At 41.7% G+C, this 13919-nt stretch overlaps 1 protein-coding gene across 1 annotated transcript in view; it reads left to right on the top strand.

Moving 5' to 3' along the window:
• The first annotated feature begins 12460 nt into the window (after positions 1 to 12460).
• Positions 12461 to 13919, top strand: part of pxylp1 (2-phosphoxylose phosphatase 1) — a 43348-nt gene continuing 41889 nt past the window's right edge. Inside the window, exon 1 of the mRNA XM_030743473.1 lies at positions 12461 to 12578. The gene's annotated coding sequence lies outside the window, so the exon portion shown is untranslated. The remainder of the gene's footprint in view (positions 12579 to 13919) is intronic.

Raw genomic sequence — 13919 nt, forward strand, 5'->3', positions numbered from 1 at the left:
ATCTGTACAATTGCAACAATTTATAGGAAGAGAAAAAGAATGCAGCACTTGTCTTAGTAGCTAAAAAGGTGACTGTTCCTTTGAGTTGAACCCAGAGGTTTCTGACCTGTATTAGGGAGACACAGTGACTGTGTAGCTTGGTGGCAACCATATTAGGGTACTTCCTTATAAAGGAAATTGACCGGTCAGTGCGCTGTCAAACATCAATCTGAGCCTAAATGGAGGAATAATAATAGATAAGAGACAATCGTACTGGCGTATCCTCCATCCCTGGGGCTTATCGGGTACAAAGGGATTAAATATGCAAACCCATATAATTAATGTCTCATTTATAGCTATAATCAGGGGTTACAGCGGGCCGAGTCCGTAAGTTGTGCTCGCGGGACATAAAAACTGCTTAGCTAGCTACGGAAGAGGAGAGACTATAAAGGGAGTAACATGTGGCAGGTAAATGCAACGTTTCTAAATGCTCAACAAAACAAACACAAAGTGTGTGCAGTTTGTCACACAGTGTGTTTGCTAGCTAAAAGACGAGCTGCTTTATTTCAGGAAGAGCAAAGAAAGAGAGAGAAGTTCACTCAGAGATGGAGAAAGAGGAGAGGAGAGGAAGAAGAGAGGTTAGATTTAAAGGCAGAGGTGGCAAAAGTACTGACATTCTCTACTTAAGTAGAAGTACAAGTACTTATGTTAAAAAATATTTTAGTAAAAGTCGAAGTACTGGTTCAACTTCTCTACTTAAGTAAAAGTAAAAAAGTACAGGCTCTGAAATGTACTCAAAGTAAGAAAGTAAAAGTAGTTCTTTGGAGGACGTTTCTACCTGCTATTTTTGTGTAAAACAAACTGAACCTCATTATATATTATTGTAATAATATAAAATAGTACATGAGAATACAAATGTTATTCCAATCTAAATTTTAATTCTAATGAATGCACTCAGCTTGAATCTGTTATGTAGGACACAAACTGTTAAAGGGAATTTAAACACAGCTCTGTTCTCTGTGTCCTCCATAGTAGAGGGTGACTGTGTCTCCACCTAAACACCAACATGAGGATACTCAGGGGTTACAGTGGGATTCAGAAGCTGGAGGAACCCTAAGATCAGCTGTAGTGGCTCTGCATGGGGAGAAGAATCACAGCTTTCTATTGTAGCTGCAGTAAATGATGTTGGTGTGCAGGCTGTGATCAGCTGACCTGCTGCTGCTGCTCTGAGGTTTACTGCTCTGTGTGGATGAAGTGAACTCACAAAGATGTAACCCAGTATTTCACAGCTATCTGAGCTGATCTCCATCCCCTACACTGACAGCATACAGGCTGCAGAAATGTTGGATTCAGTGATTGAATCTCAGCATCAGCAGCTTTGATTCAAACTCATCTCTGCTGCACTTATGTAACCTGTAACTCTGACCATGAACACAAACACTGTGCTCCAGTCCAACACAGAGCTTTACTGTAAATACAGTACAACAAACTAACCTATTTATTAAACACTAAATTGCAGCATTTTCATAGAATCTTTGAATTACACAAAGTCAGCATACTTCAGTTTGTTTTCCAGTCCTTACCTTTAAATCTAACCTCTCTTCTTCCTCTCCTGTCCTCTTTCTCCATCTCTGAGTGAACTTCTCTCTCTTTGCTCTCCCTGAAACACAGCAGCTCTTCTTTTAGCTAGCAGACAGACTGTGTGACAAACTGCACACACTTTGTGTGTTTGCTGATATTTGTTGAGCATTTAGAAACGTTGCATTTACCTGCCACACGTTACTCCCTTCATGCTCGCTCCTCTTCAGTAGCACTAGCTAAGCTGTTTATGTGCCGCAGCGTAACTTACGGACTCGGTCCGGCCCGATTATAGCGCTATAAATGATACATTAATTACATGGGTTTGCGTATTTAATCCCTTTGTACGAGATAAGCCCCGATGATGGAGGATACGCAGTACGATTGTCTCTTATATGTTATTATTCCTCCATTTAGGCTCAGATCGTTTTATGTTTGAAGGCGCACTGACCGGAAATGCAAACTTCTCTCTGACGTTAAGAAGTAACGAGTCTGTTTGAAAATGTAAGAAGTAGAAAGTACAGATACTTGTGTAAAAATGTAGGGAGTAAAAGTAAAAAGTAGTCAGAAAAATAAATACTCAAGTAAAGTACAGATACCTGAAAAATCTACTTAAGTACAGTAACGAAGTATTTGTACTTCGTTACTTCCCACCTCTGTTTAAAGGTAAGGACTGCAAAACAAACTGAGGTATGCTAACTTTGTGCAATTCAAAGATTGTATGAAAATACTGCAGTTTAGTGTGTGATAAACAGGTTAGCTTGTACTGTATTTACAGTAAAGCTCTGTGTTGGTGCACAGAGGCTGTGTTCATGGTCAGAGTTACAGGTTACATCAGTGCAGCAGAGATGAGTTTGAATCAAAGCCTCTGATGCTGAGATTCATTCACTGAATCCAACATTTCTACAGCCTGTATGCTGTCAGTGTAGGGGATGGAGGTCAGCTCAGACACCTGTGAAATACTGGGTTACATCTTTGTGAATTCAGTTCATCCACACAGAGCAGTAAACCTCAGAGCAGCAGCAGTAGGTCAGCTGATCACAGCCTGCACACCAACATCATTTACTGCAGCTCACAATAGAAAGTTGTGATTCTTCTCCCCATGCAGAGCCACTACAGCTGATCTTAGGGTTCCTCCCCCTTCTGAATCCCACTGTAACCCCTGAGTATCCTCATGTTTGTGTTTAGGTGGAGGCACAGTCACCCTCTACTATGGAGGCCACAGAGAATAGAGCTGTGTTTAAATTCCCCTTCACAGTTTGTGTCCTACATAACAGATTCAAGCTGAGTGCACTCATTAGGATTAAAATTTAGATTGGAAGATCATTTGTATTCTCATGTATTATTTTAAATGATTGCAATAATATATAATGAGGTTCGTTTAGCTTTACAGAAAAATAGTTGGTAGAAACGTCCTCCAAAGAACTACTTTTACTTTCTTACTTTGAGTACATTTCGGAGCCTGTACTTTTTTACTTTTACTTAAGTAAAGAAGTTGAACCAGTACTTCGACTTTTACTAAAGTATTTTTTAACACAAGTACTTGTACTTCTTGTTAAGTACAGAATGTCAGTACTTTTGCCACCTCTGTACTTAAGTACAGAATGTCAGTACTTTTGCCACCTCTGCTAATTACTGATTTGTTTGGTTAAAAACAAAACACCACCACTCCATACATGCCAGTAACTGCATCATTAAGTTTGCGGATGACACCACTGTGGTGGGGCTCATATCAGGCGGGGATGAGTCAGCATACCGGGACGAGGTGCAGCGGCTGTCAAGGTGGTGCAGTGAGAATAACTTGATCCTGAACACCACTAAGACAAAGGAGATGGTAGTAGACTTTAGGAGGACAACACATGTCATTCAACCTCTGTTCATCGAGGGGGATGAAGTGGAGCTGGTTTCAGATTTTAGGTTCCTGGGAGTACATCTGCAGGATGATTTGACCTGGAGTATCAATACGACCAGCATTGTCAGGAAGGCCCAACAGAGACTGCATTTCCTGAGGGTTCTTAGGAGCAACCATCTGACCCAGAATCTGCTGGTGTCCTTCTACCGTTGCTGTGTAGAGAGCATCCTGACCTACTGTCTGTGCGTGTGGTTCAACAGCTGCACAGCAGCAGACAGGAAAACACTCCAGCGAATCATCAACACGGCTCAAAAGATCATAGGCTGTCCCCTGCCCTCCCTCCAGGAACTGTTCAATGCCCGCTGCCAGAGGAGGGCACAGAACATCCTCCAGGACCCCTCACACCCTGGACACTCCTTGTTTCAGCTACTGCCATCAGGCAGACGTTTCAGGACAATGAAGGCCAGAACAAACAGACTGAGGAACAGCTTTTATGCCAGGGCTATCATTGAACTGAACTCTGTGTGGTTTGGACAGTGATGTGGGGTGGTAGTGCTGACTGTGTGCGTGCGTTGGTGTGTGTATTGGGGCTAGATTCATCTTAATTTACTATTGTGCACTGTATTTTAGTAATCATTTTTATCACTCATATTTTTATTATTTTATTATTTATTGTCTGAGGCACCTAGAAAGGAATGCATTTTAAATTTCGTTGTGCAACTTCTGTGTACAATGACAATAAAGATTCTGATTCTGATTCTGATTCTGTGCTGAAAGCATGTCTGGAATGCACGCACCACATCAATGATCAAACAGCTTTTTCATCATCTGGGCGGCTCACACTTTTATCGTTAAGAAAAATAGCAAATGGCTACATGAGCTTTTACCACTTGCACAGTTTACTTGCAGCATTTCCAAGAATGCATTTCAAAGAGATTATATGTTTTGTTTTTAGAGGAGCTTGGTGTTTTCTTTGGTACAAAAGTGAAATTTATTAGGGTAATACCAGTTAAAGTTTAACCATTTCCAGGGCACGGAGGTTATGTGTGGAGCACATGTGACACTGGTGTAGTAAGTCATTACAGAGATACCCACGCTTTACTCACATGCTACTTGGCATCCGTAAGCTCTGATTAAACTCCAGGATGGCTGGCGTCTTTTGCAGAATTTATTGTTCCGTGTTAGCTACATAGAGAGAAGGATTGTGGGAACTTATGAAGAGGGTGCAGAGGAGCAGTCCTCTAAAACCCAAACTTCACTTAGCCCAACTGTGATGAAGCTATGCATAGATAGATTGGTAACTGGTTGAAAAGCTGGCTTGAACAGGAGAGGGAGAAACTGAGGAGCCAGCCATGATGACAAAGAAGTATGAGAACAAAATCTGTTTAAAAAAAAAAAAAAGGCAGGTGAAAACCAGCAGTTTTCATTGTTTTTAATGAAGAAAACTGCCCAAAAGTGCTGCAGGATGATGTTTGTCATAGGTCAGCCTCAAAGTTGGTATCACCCTGGTTTATCTGATAGAGGGCTAATGGGATATTCCCATGGGCTTTTCAAAATAAAAGGTTATGATTAGGGCTGCATAAAACGATTATTTTAGTAATCGAGTATTCTATCGATTATTCCAGCAATTAATCGAGTAATCGGATAAGAAATACTTTTTTTTATTAACAGTTTATCTGCATATTTTAACTTCCGTAATGCAGTTTCTCGCCATGTGAACAAACAGCGGTGAATGGAGCAGCTACAAAGTTCTCTTTTCTTCACCTTAACACTTGCTGATCAGGTGCTTGATGAAGGACCTCCAGCTGTTTCACAGATTTAATGGTGGTTACTAAAAGAAAAAGCTGCTGTTTTGGACGCTGGAAAAACGTTTCCTTTTTCACTACTTGAGCTCACCGTCACAGCTTCGCCTCTTTGCGCTTGCGCAGTTAAAACCGCTGCCTGCTATGAGTGTTTTGAAAAACTAGTGGCTGCGGGAGCCATGGCGCATGTGTGAGTAATGGTGTAATGCTTTGTATTCACAAGCATTCTCGAAAATACGTTTCTACTGCAGGTCTATATTTAGTCACTAATAAGGGATTAAAGTATAAAAAATATTTTGAAGGAGCCCCTCGGTCCTGGGGGGCCTTCCGGTACCGAACCATCGCTAGTGCTAATGGCCCGCGCTCGCTAGCAAACCAGTTCTGGTAGCTACAGCTGAAGTAAAGACAAAAATAGCAGCTGAAATTGTCAGCGAGCACAACACACACAGACACACAGAGAGCAGTGGAGGCGTGGAAATGCATGTCAGCGACAGTTGCCACCCGTCCCGTAAAGTACGGAACACGGTATGTTACGGAGCCGTATTCCACGGAGTCCCGTAACATACGGGGTTCTGTATTTTACGAGACAGGTGGCTACTCTAGTGATGATCCACTCTGTGTTAAATGAAATCCATCGTAGCGACGGAGAGCTTTTTAGAATGTGTGCTTATGTATACGTGAGTGATTCACACTCCAGTCCAGTAGGTGGCGGTAATGCAGTTCTATGTTGGTTTGCCAGCCCCCAATAAACCCACAAAAAAACGTCAGCACTAATGCTGCTAATGCTAGTGAGGAGCGCCGCTTACACCGAGACAGCTGAGCGCTGCAGAGTTTAAACGAAGCATCGACACAGTAAATTTGTGTCGATAAATTTTTAGAATCGATTTAATCGAGTTAATCGATGAATCGTTGCAGCCCTAGTTATGATACCTACATGTTTTGTTCAGTGAAATATTTTGCACAAATTTCCACTGCTTTTATGATTTTGGAAGAGTAAATGCAATCACAAGCAGTAAAACACTGAGCTAAACTACAGACAAACTACACTAAGGTTGCGTAACATCACCATTCAGCGTCATGACCTTGAATATCCCAGGCAGTTTCTTTGGCAGAGAAGATTTGGTAAGTTTTTCATGGGTGCAACCCACATACTCAACTCTGCTGCTCAACCCACAAATGCATTTTCCTTACAAATGTGGCACCATTTAAAAGAAATAACCAGGTTTCCAACAGTATAAGATTTATTGCCAAGGCGCAGTGTTACAACAAAGAAATAATTGACCAAACACAAATATCCTTACTTTGTGTGCTAAGTTTAGTTGCTGAAGATGATTTAAAAATTTTTTTGACAGGCATAATTTGGGCAAGCCCAACAAACAAGAATCCAAAGGACACAAGGAGTACAGAAAACACACAGTGGAAAAGCAGTGCCGAAGCATCACACACATCTTGACAAAGGACATGAAGACTGGACTATACACATAGAGCTGTTTAGGGGTTAGACACAAGTGCACCTTATCAACACAGGTAAAAGTAATCAAGACAGTCACAAAGCAGAAAGGAAAACTAAAACAAGATTTAAAAGAAAAAAAAAAAAAACAGGAAATAAATAAGAACTAATACAGTCATGAGATGGCTGGGTGGCAGGCAGAGTGGACTCAAATGCAAGATTCCAGAGGCAAAATGTAAAACTCAACTTTATTGGATGTCAAACTGCAAAAGTAAACCAAAACATAGAGGGAGGTCTGGGCTGCTCTGCTCTGTTGCTGCCCCTGCGAGCTGACCTTGGATAAGTGGAAGAAAATGCTCTGCTCTCTGGGCCTGTGTGACTGAGAGCTAACCCTGCCCCTTTTAGAGCTAGTCTGCTAACATGGCCGATAAAAATCTGGAGTCTTCAACTAAGTTAAATATAAAGAGGTTTCCTTAAGGTAAAGCCATAATTTTACTTTTATTGAAAAGGAAATGGTTTAACTGAAAAAAAGAAGAAAAGATGGTTATAGAATCTCCTTCATTCACATAGTGAGGAATGAAACTCATGATTTACTGAAAATGAATCAGGGAAGCCAGGCATTCACACACGCTGCAGTCTCTAAGAATTGATGTCAACCCGTATCTCATGACATTCACACACACACACAAACACACACACACACACACACACACACACACACACACACACACACACACACACACACTGATCTCCAAGCATGATTTCAATTCTTATGAAATCCCATTAGCACAGTCTAGGCTGTGCGTACTGTATAAAAGACACACTCAGACATAGTACAAACTTGCACAGTTAACTTCTTAAAGGTTTTCTCGTGGCAACACACATGCACACCCATGAGCACAGACATGATATTCCCAATCACCCACATCATCCCTGTCATCCCCATCCCATGACTTCCATTGGTGCAGAGTAGAGTGGGAAGGAAACAGGTCAAGCTAAGTGGTTGCACGTTCAGCAGCTCGGCTCATATGACTGCCGTACCTTCAGATATTACTGCAGCAGAAGAGGGAGGGCGCTACAGACAATGAACCACTGAGGGCCCGAAAGCTTCCTCCAAGAATGCTGATTCACTCGCTGATAATCAGTCGGAGTGGTTCTAGCTGATTCCAGGAGCCTTAGCAGAGGCCATGAAGATTTTTTAAAGGAATGGTTATTGAACAGTATTGCAGAATTTGGGGTTACTCATCAGCTGTAATAACAAACATACACTGAAGTGAGGTGCAACAGTTTCTGGAGGCCAAGGATGAGCTTTCCTATATATTCACATTAGTTTTGGGGGACAAAGTTAAAGCGTTACTTCATTAATTTTCTCCTTCAGTTGTTTTGGTTGCTAGCAGTAGTTTGTATGGAAGACTTTGACTTATCTACAAACTACTCCCAAGTTTTACTATTGCTATAACTATAGTAGATTATGAGTGCTTGCAGATAAATTGGCATCATCCATGCTAACTACTGCCAACCGAGGTATCCAAAACAATTACAAAGAAGGTGCAGAACCTTCTTTGTAATTGTTTTCACTTAGTGACTCACTAGCCTCTCAGGGAATACACGTTTTTTTACATCCAACATTGTGGAAACTCTCAAGCAATGTGTGCATGACATGAAGTGACAAAGCTGAATACAAAAAGTGTGATAACACCTTGTGGTTTGGCTCCACTTACAAAACTGTCCTCAATGAACAGGAGTGAATGGAATGAAAAACCTGCTTCCAGACTAAAAAAAAAAAAAAAAAATCTATATTTTAGTTTTCTAAACTGTGATAATACAAACAACCTTTCACTTTTCATACAGTGGAGCTGATTTTAGCCATGAAACCTGAGCGTTTTGCTAACTTATGCTGATTGGTTGATTAAGGATTTATTTCATAAGCATCGCCTGGGAAGTCCAACAGTGGGAGGTCTCCATATAAAAAAGGCATTTTTTTACTCTTATGTTCTTATATTCTTCATCTTATATACAGGTGTTCTCAGCTCAAAACAAACAAAAGCAGAAAAGATATTTCCGTCAGCAGCAACCACAAATTCTAAAACAACTGTGGCAAAATGTGAAGTGAGATTTATAGGTTCACCTTTCACTCTTAAAACACATCCATTATGATCACTATATCCACATCACATCCACTGATGAACTGACTGGTGTGTGTGTGTGTGTGTGTGTGTGTGTGTGTGTGTGCGCCTTAGCAGACAAAGGCTGAAAACACTGAAATGAACAACGCAGCTGTGATTTAACCAGGTGAGCAGACTAAAAAAATGCGTCCTGAAACAGGGTGTTGTTATCAATAAAAGCTTGGTATTCTCTCAGCGTCTTGCTTCGACCGAGGCTGAATGTGGGAAAAGTCTTTGCAGAATTCGTTAACCACATGAGCGGACGGTGGTGTGCTGCAGGCGGGATGACACTGATTAGTGGCAACCAGACGGCAGCACCGTGGGACGCTGTCAACAGTAGTTCAGAAAGAACCGGGCTGTTAACTTTGAACCACTCGTGTCATTTTTCAAAACTTTTTCGTGGTGACATTTTCATTTAAATCGTCTCCAGCCTTGCTGAAAGGAAATATAATAGCACTTTTAGAACTGCAGTGACACTATGATAAAGACTAAGGGGAAGGACAGGCTTATATACACTATGTGACGTTAGGCCACATGTCTTAATCTTTGAAATCAGGTGTTTTCAGTCTCATTGCCACAGATGTATAAAATCAAGCACGTAGCCATGCAGCCGGCCTTTATAAACATTTGTGAAAGAACGGGTTGCTCTAAATAGCTTAGTGAATTCCAGTGTGGGTCTGTAATAGGATGCCACCATTGCAACAAGTCAGTTTGTGAAATTTGTGAAATTTGTTTGTGAAAAAAGATGAGACAGAAGGAAGAACAGATGGGGAAATACTGAGGGAACGAAACACAATCAACAAACTCAGAGTAGGAATTGGAGCTAAATACAAATCAGTACAGTAAAGTAACAGTAAACCATGTAAACAGGCTTCCAACAATACTGAAAACATGAACCCAAACACAGGATCACCAGACAGACATTACTACTAAACCAGAAATCAAAGTCTCATTTTCTTCTGATTATCCAATTTGCTTTAAAGGAGGGGCTATCCCATCTGTCACAGGTTAAAAGGCAGGGTACACCCCAGACACGTCAGCAGCCTGTCGCAGGACTAAAACTTAGAGACAATCAACCATTCACACCTACGGCCAATTTAGAATCCCCAGTTAACCCCATGAATGTCTTAGAGCTGCTGGAGGATGCCGGGGGTAGCTACAGACACATGGAGAACATGCAAACTCTTCACAGCAAGGCTGCAGACTGGATTCGAACCCTGGGCCTTCTTGTTGTGAGCCAACAATGCAAACCACCAGTGGGCAGAGTTATTATGAATGAATCAAAAGAAATCCAAAACTCAGCATACCAAATATAAGAATCAAAACTTCAAGTACTAGAACAACAAAACAGTGAACATAGCAAGACTCAGTATAATAACTAAGGATCCCCAAACAAAAACCAGAGTCCACTACATGATCATGGTGCTCCCAAGCCGGATGTGATGAGCGAGGGACCGATCTGATTGTTAAACACGCTCGATGGCAACAATTTGTGTTGGACAAGGCTTTAGGCAGTGCCCATATCCCACAGGTGTATAAAACCAAGCCCCTGCAGACTGCTTCTACAAACACTTGTGAACGAATGGGTCGCTCTCAGGAGCTCAGTGAATTCCAGAGTGGTACCGTGATAGGATGCCACCTGTGCAGTCGTGAAATGTCCTCACTACTAAATATTCCAGTCAGCTGTTAGTGGGATTATAACAAAGTGGAAGCATCTGGGAACAACAGCACCTCAGCCATGAAGTGGTAGGCCACGTAAAATCACAGAGAGGGGTCAGTGGATGCTGAGGTGCACAGTGTGCAGAGGTCACCGATTTTCTGCAGATTCAATCTCTAGAGACCTCCAAACTTCACGGGGCCTTCAGATTAGCTCAAGAATGGCGAGCAGCCGAGCAGCTGCATCCAAGCCTTACATCACCAAGTCCAATGCAAAGCATCAAATGCAGTGGTGTACAGCACGCTGCCACTGGGCTCTAGAGCAGTGGAGACGTGAATCACGCTTCTCCATCTGACAATCCAATGGATGAGTCTGGGTTTGCTGGTTGCCAGGAGAACGGTACTTGTCTGACTGCACTGTGCCAAGTGTACAGTTTGGTGGAGGGGGGATTATGGTGTTGGGTTGTTTTTCAGGAGTTGGGCTCAGCACCTTAGTTCCAGTGAAAGGAACTCTTAATGCTTCAGCATACCAAGACATTTTGGACAATTTCATGCTCCCAACTTTGTGTGAACAGTTTGGGGATGGCTTCTTTCTGCTCCAACATGACTGCACACCAGTGTGCAAAGCAGGTCCATAAAGGCATGGATGAGTGAGTTTGGTGTGGAACAACTTGACTGGCCTGCACAGGAAAAAAAAAAAAAAAGAGCTGAAGCTGTTGTAGCTGCAAAGGATGGGCCAGCATAATATTAAACATCCAACATCCAACCTTGTTGTTTTGCAGCACACTGTACTAACTGATATTCTGTGGTGTCTGTGGGACCTTAGGCCAATGTAAACACTAAATTAATGTTAATGTCATTGCTTATATTTGTCTAACTAGCTAGAAAATTTCCTTGTGATTCAGGAAAAAGGGTACAGTGAGAATCCATGACAGTCCGAGAGCCTAAAGAGTAGTGCCTGGGCCTACGAGAAGTTCAGGGAATGTTTGCTCACATTTAGGCTGGACAGTACTTTGACCACATCCAAGCACCCGTTTCACCCAAGTGACGACCGATGGTGAAAGGAAACACCAGTGCAAGATGGCAATCGCTCATTCTTCAGTATTTAAACTTGAGTCACTGCAGAGCAGCAGTAGAAAGGGGAGCTGCAGCACTATGCTACAAACTAACAGTGACACAACATCAAAAAACATGCCAGTAAAGGAGTGACTTAACTCATCTGCACTGTCACCTATAGAAACACACATTCGTTCAACAGACTTAAGAGAGGTTTTTGTGAAGTTTGGATGATCAATGCTGCCTGCATTTGATCAATAACTGTTAGAGATAAAAATCCTCTGATTAAGAAATCATTCATTCTCTTTTGTATTACAGGATTCCTGTTACATGCTGAGTTGCTGTTCTTTTGAAACTTGCAGTTCTCAACTCATCAAAATCTCTATTAACACCCCAAGTACAGCTCTCTGCATACAGGCTAACATGAAGTCATTTTGTTTTTAATGTCTTGGAAAAAAAAACACATTCACATAAATCTTTGCGGTCTACTGTTGAATATTACATTATTATAAATTATTTTTATTTACAATCATAAGTATTTGAATACACGTCTCATTGTTGCAGCGATGAGGCAACGTGCATTTTCATTGCTGGTCCAGTAGATGGCGCAGTCAGGTTGGTATTTGGCTGGCTTTTAGATTTGTTAAGTCAGAAAGAAAACTAAAGTAATGCCGGAAACCAATCAGGTTTTCGTTCTAAGAAAAAAAAAGGATTATTTTAGCTGTGATGTACCTTTCAATCATTCATAACATATTTACCGTAGTTGTTGTGCTGTCAAGATTCAAATGAATTAAAAAAAACTGAAAAGCTTGTTTCTAAAAATAAAGTACGTAACTGATCCCGTAATTGATGTGCGAAATGTGGCAGGATGTTTACTGTTTTATTTTGAAAATTCTTACAGGAAGTCTTGCTGTGCCTCAGTCTGACTTGCCGCCGGTCTCTGGACGTCTCCGACGGTCGGTCGTATTGCAGACACCGAAGCGCTGGATTCAAGTGTGTGACCCTATTCTCCGTGGCTCTGGCAGTGTCACTTCTTCCAGGTAAGGGAGTAAAAGAAAAAAATATTAATTTGTTAATTATTGTTTCTGTTTGGAAATATACAATTAGTGTTTTCTTGTTGGTCTTTTTCAGCAAGTTGGATTGTTGATGTGGCAACTTAATTTGCATGCTCGGTAACACAAAGCTACACATTAACGTGATAACCTCCCCTGTGTCCTACGCTTTGAAGCAACAAGTATCGAAAAATAAAGTAAAGGAAGTGGAGTGTCACAGTAGCAGTCATGACTCCGGCAGAGTGCCGTACGGTCCGTACAGCAGTTAGCGGTACCGCTCAGGGAACATGAAAGATTAATGAACGCCAGCTAGCTAAATGTTAGCTAACTAGTTAACTAACGCTGACAGACCCTTCTTTTTCTTTTCTGTTAGTTAAAGCGGGACACCAGATACCTCGAATAATATTTGACACCTTTCTTTTCAGTTCTTTGAATGCTACATGAAAGCAGTGTGCAAAGTAGCACCCTAGTAACTTAAAATAGACCTCTACTGTTCATTTTAAAAGAGATGCGATAGCAAGCAGCTAAATCTAATGTATAGTTCCACATCTTATTTATTTTTATATATGCCGAAACATTAAGTACCACATCGTTTAACTGTCAACAATTTTACTGGAGTTTGATGTTGGTGCATCCTGAAACTGCGGGTTGGTGAGCACACACATCAGTCGCCTGAAGCATCGTTTTACTGTACCTTGGCTAGACGTAGGCTTTACTACTCTCGGCTGGGAATATTTTTAGACCATCTAATGGTAGGGTTTATTGTGCAGGGCTGCATTTATTGCAGCCTCAGTTTGTTCCTCTCATGTGTTTCTGGTTTCCAACCAGCAGCCTCTGCACAGGCATGTACAGTACATGTGCAGGTTTATGGTGGGAAACGGAACACAGCCATAGTTCTGTACATGTGAGTGAAACAGAAAAGGATTTGTATCAATTGGCTAGGCAGAGAGATTGAGCTGGAAAGGATGTGCAGCCCTTCAGGGTAAGGCTAGAGATGGAAATGTACTACTAACAAGATGGAAGGAGTACTTTGAGGAGCTCATGAATGGAGAACACGAGAGAGAGGAGCTGTGGTACTGCATGAGGACGTCAGGAGTGGCAGAGAAGTATGTGAGGGTGGTGCAGGACATGTATAACAGGTGGAAAGGTGAAGATGCAAGAAGCAGCGAAGGTAGATGAATTTAAATAGCTGGGGTCAACAAGCCAAAGCAATGGACAGTGCACAAGAGAGCTCAAGAAGAGAGTGAAGGCAGGGTGGAGTGGGTGGAGATGAGTGTCAGTGCCGTGATGTGTGACAGAAGGATAGCAGCAAGAGTGAAAGGGAAGATG

The sequence above is a fragment of the Archocentrus centrarchus genome, chromosome 13 (genome assembly GCF_007364275.1).
Source record: "Archocentrus centrarchus isolate MPI-CPG fArcCen1 chromosome 13, fArcCen1, whole genome shotgun sequence".
NCBI classification, from domain to species: domain Eukaryota; kingdom Metazoa; phylum Chordata; class Actinopteri; order Cichliformes; family Cichlidae; genus Archocentrus; species Archocentrus centrarchus.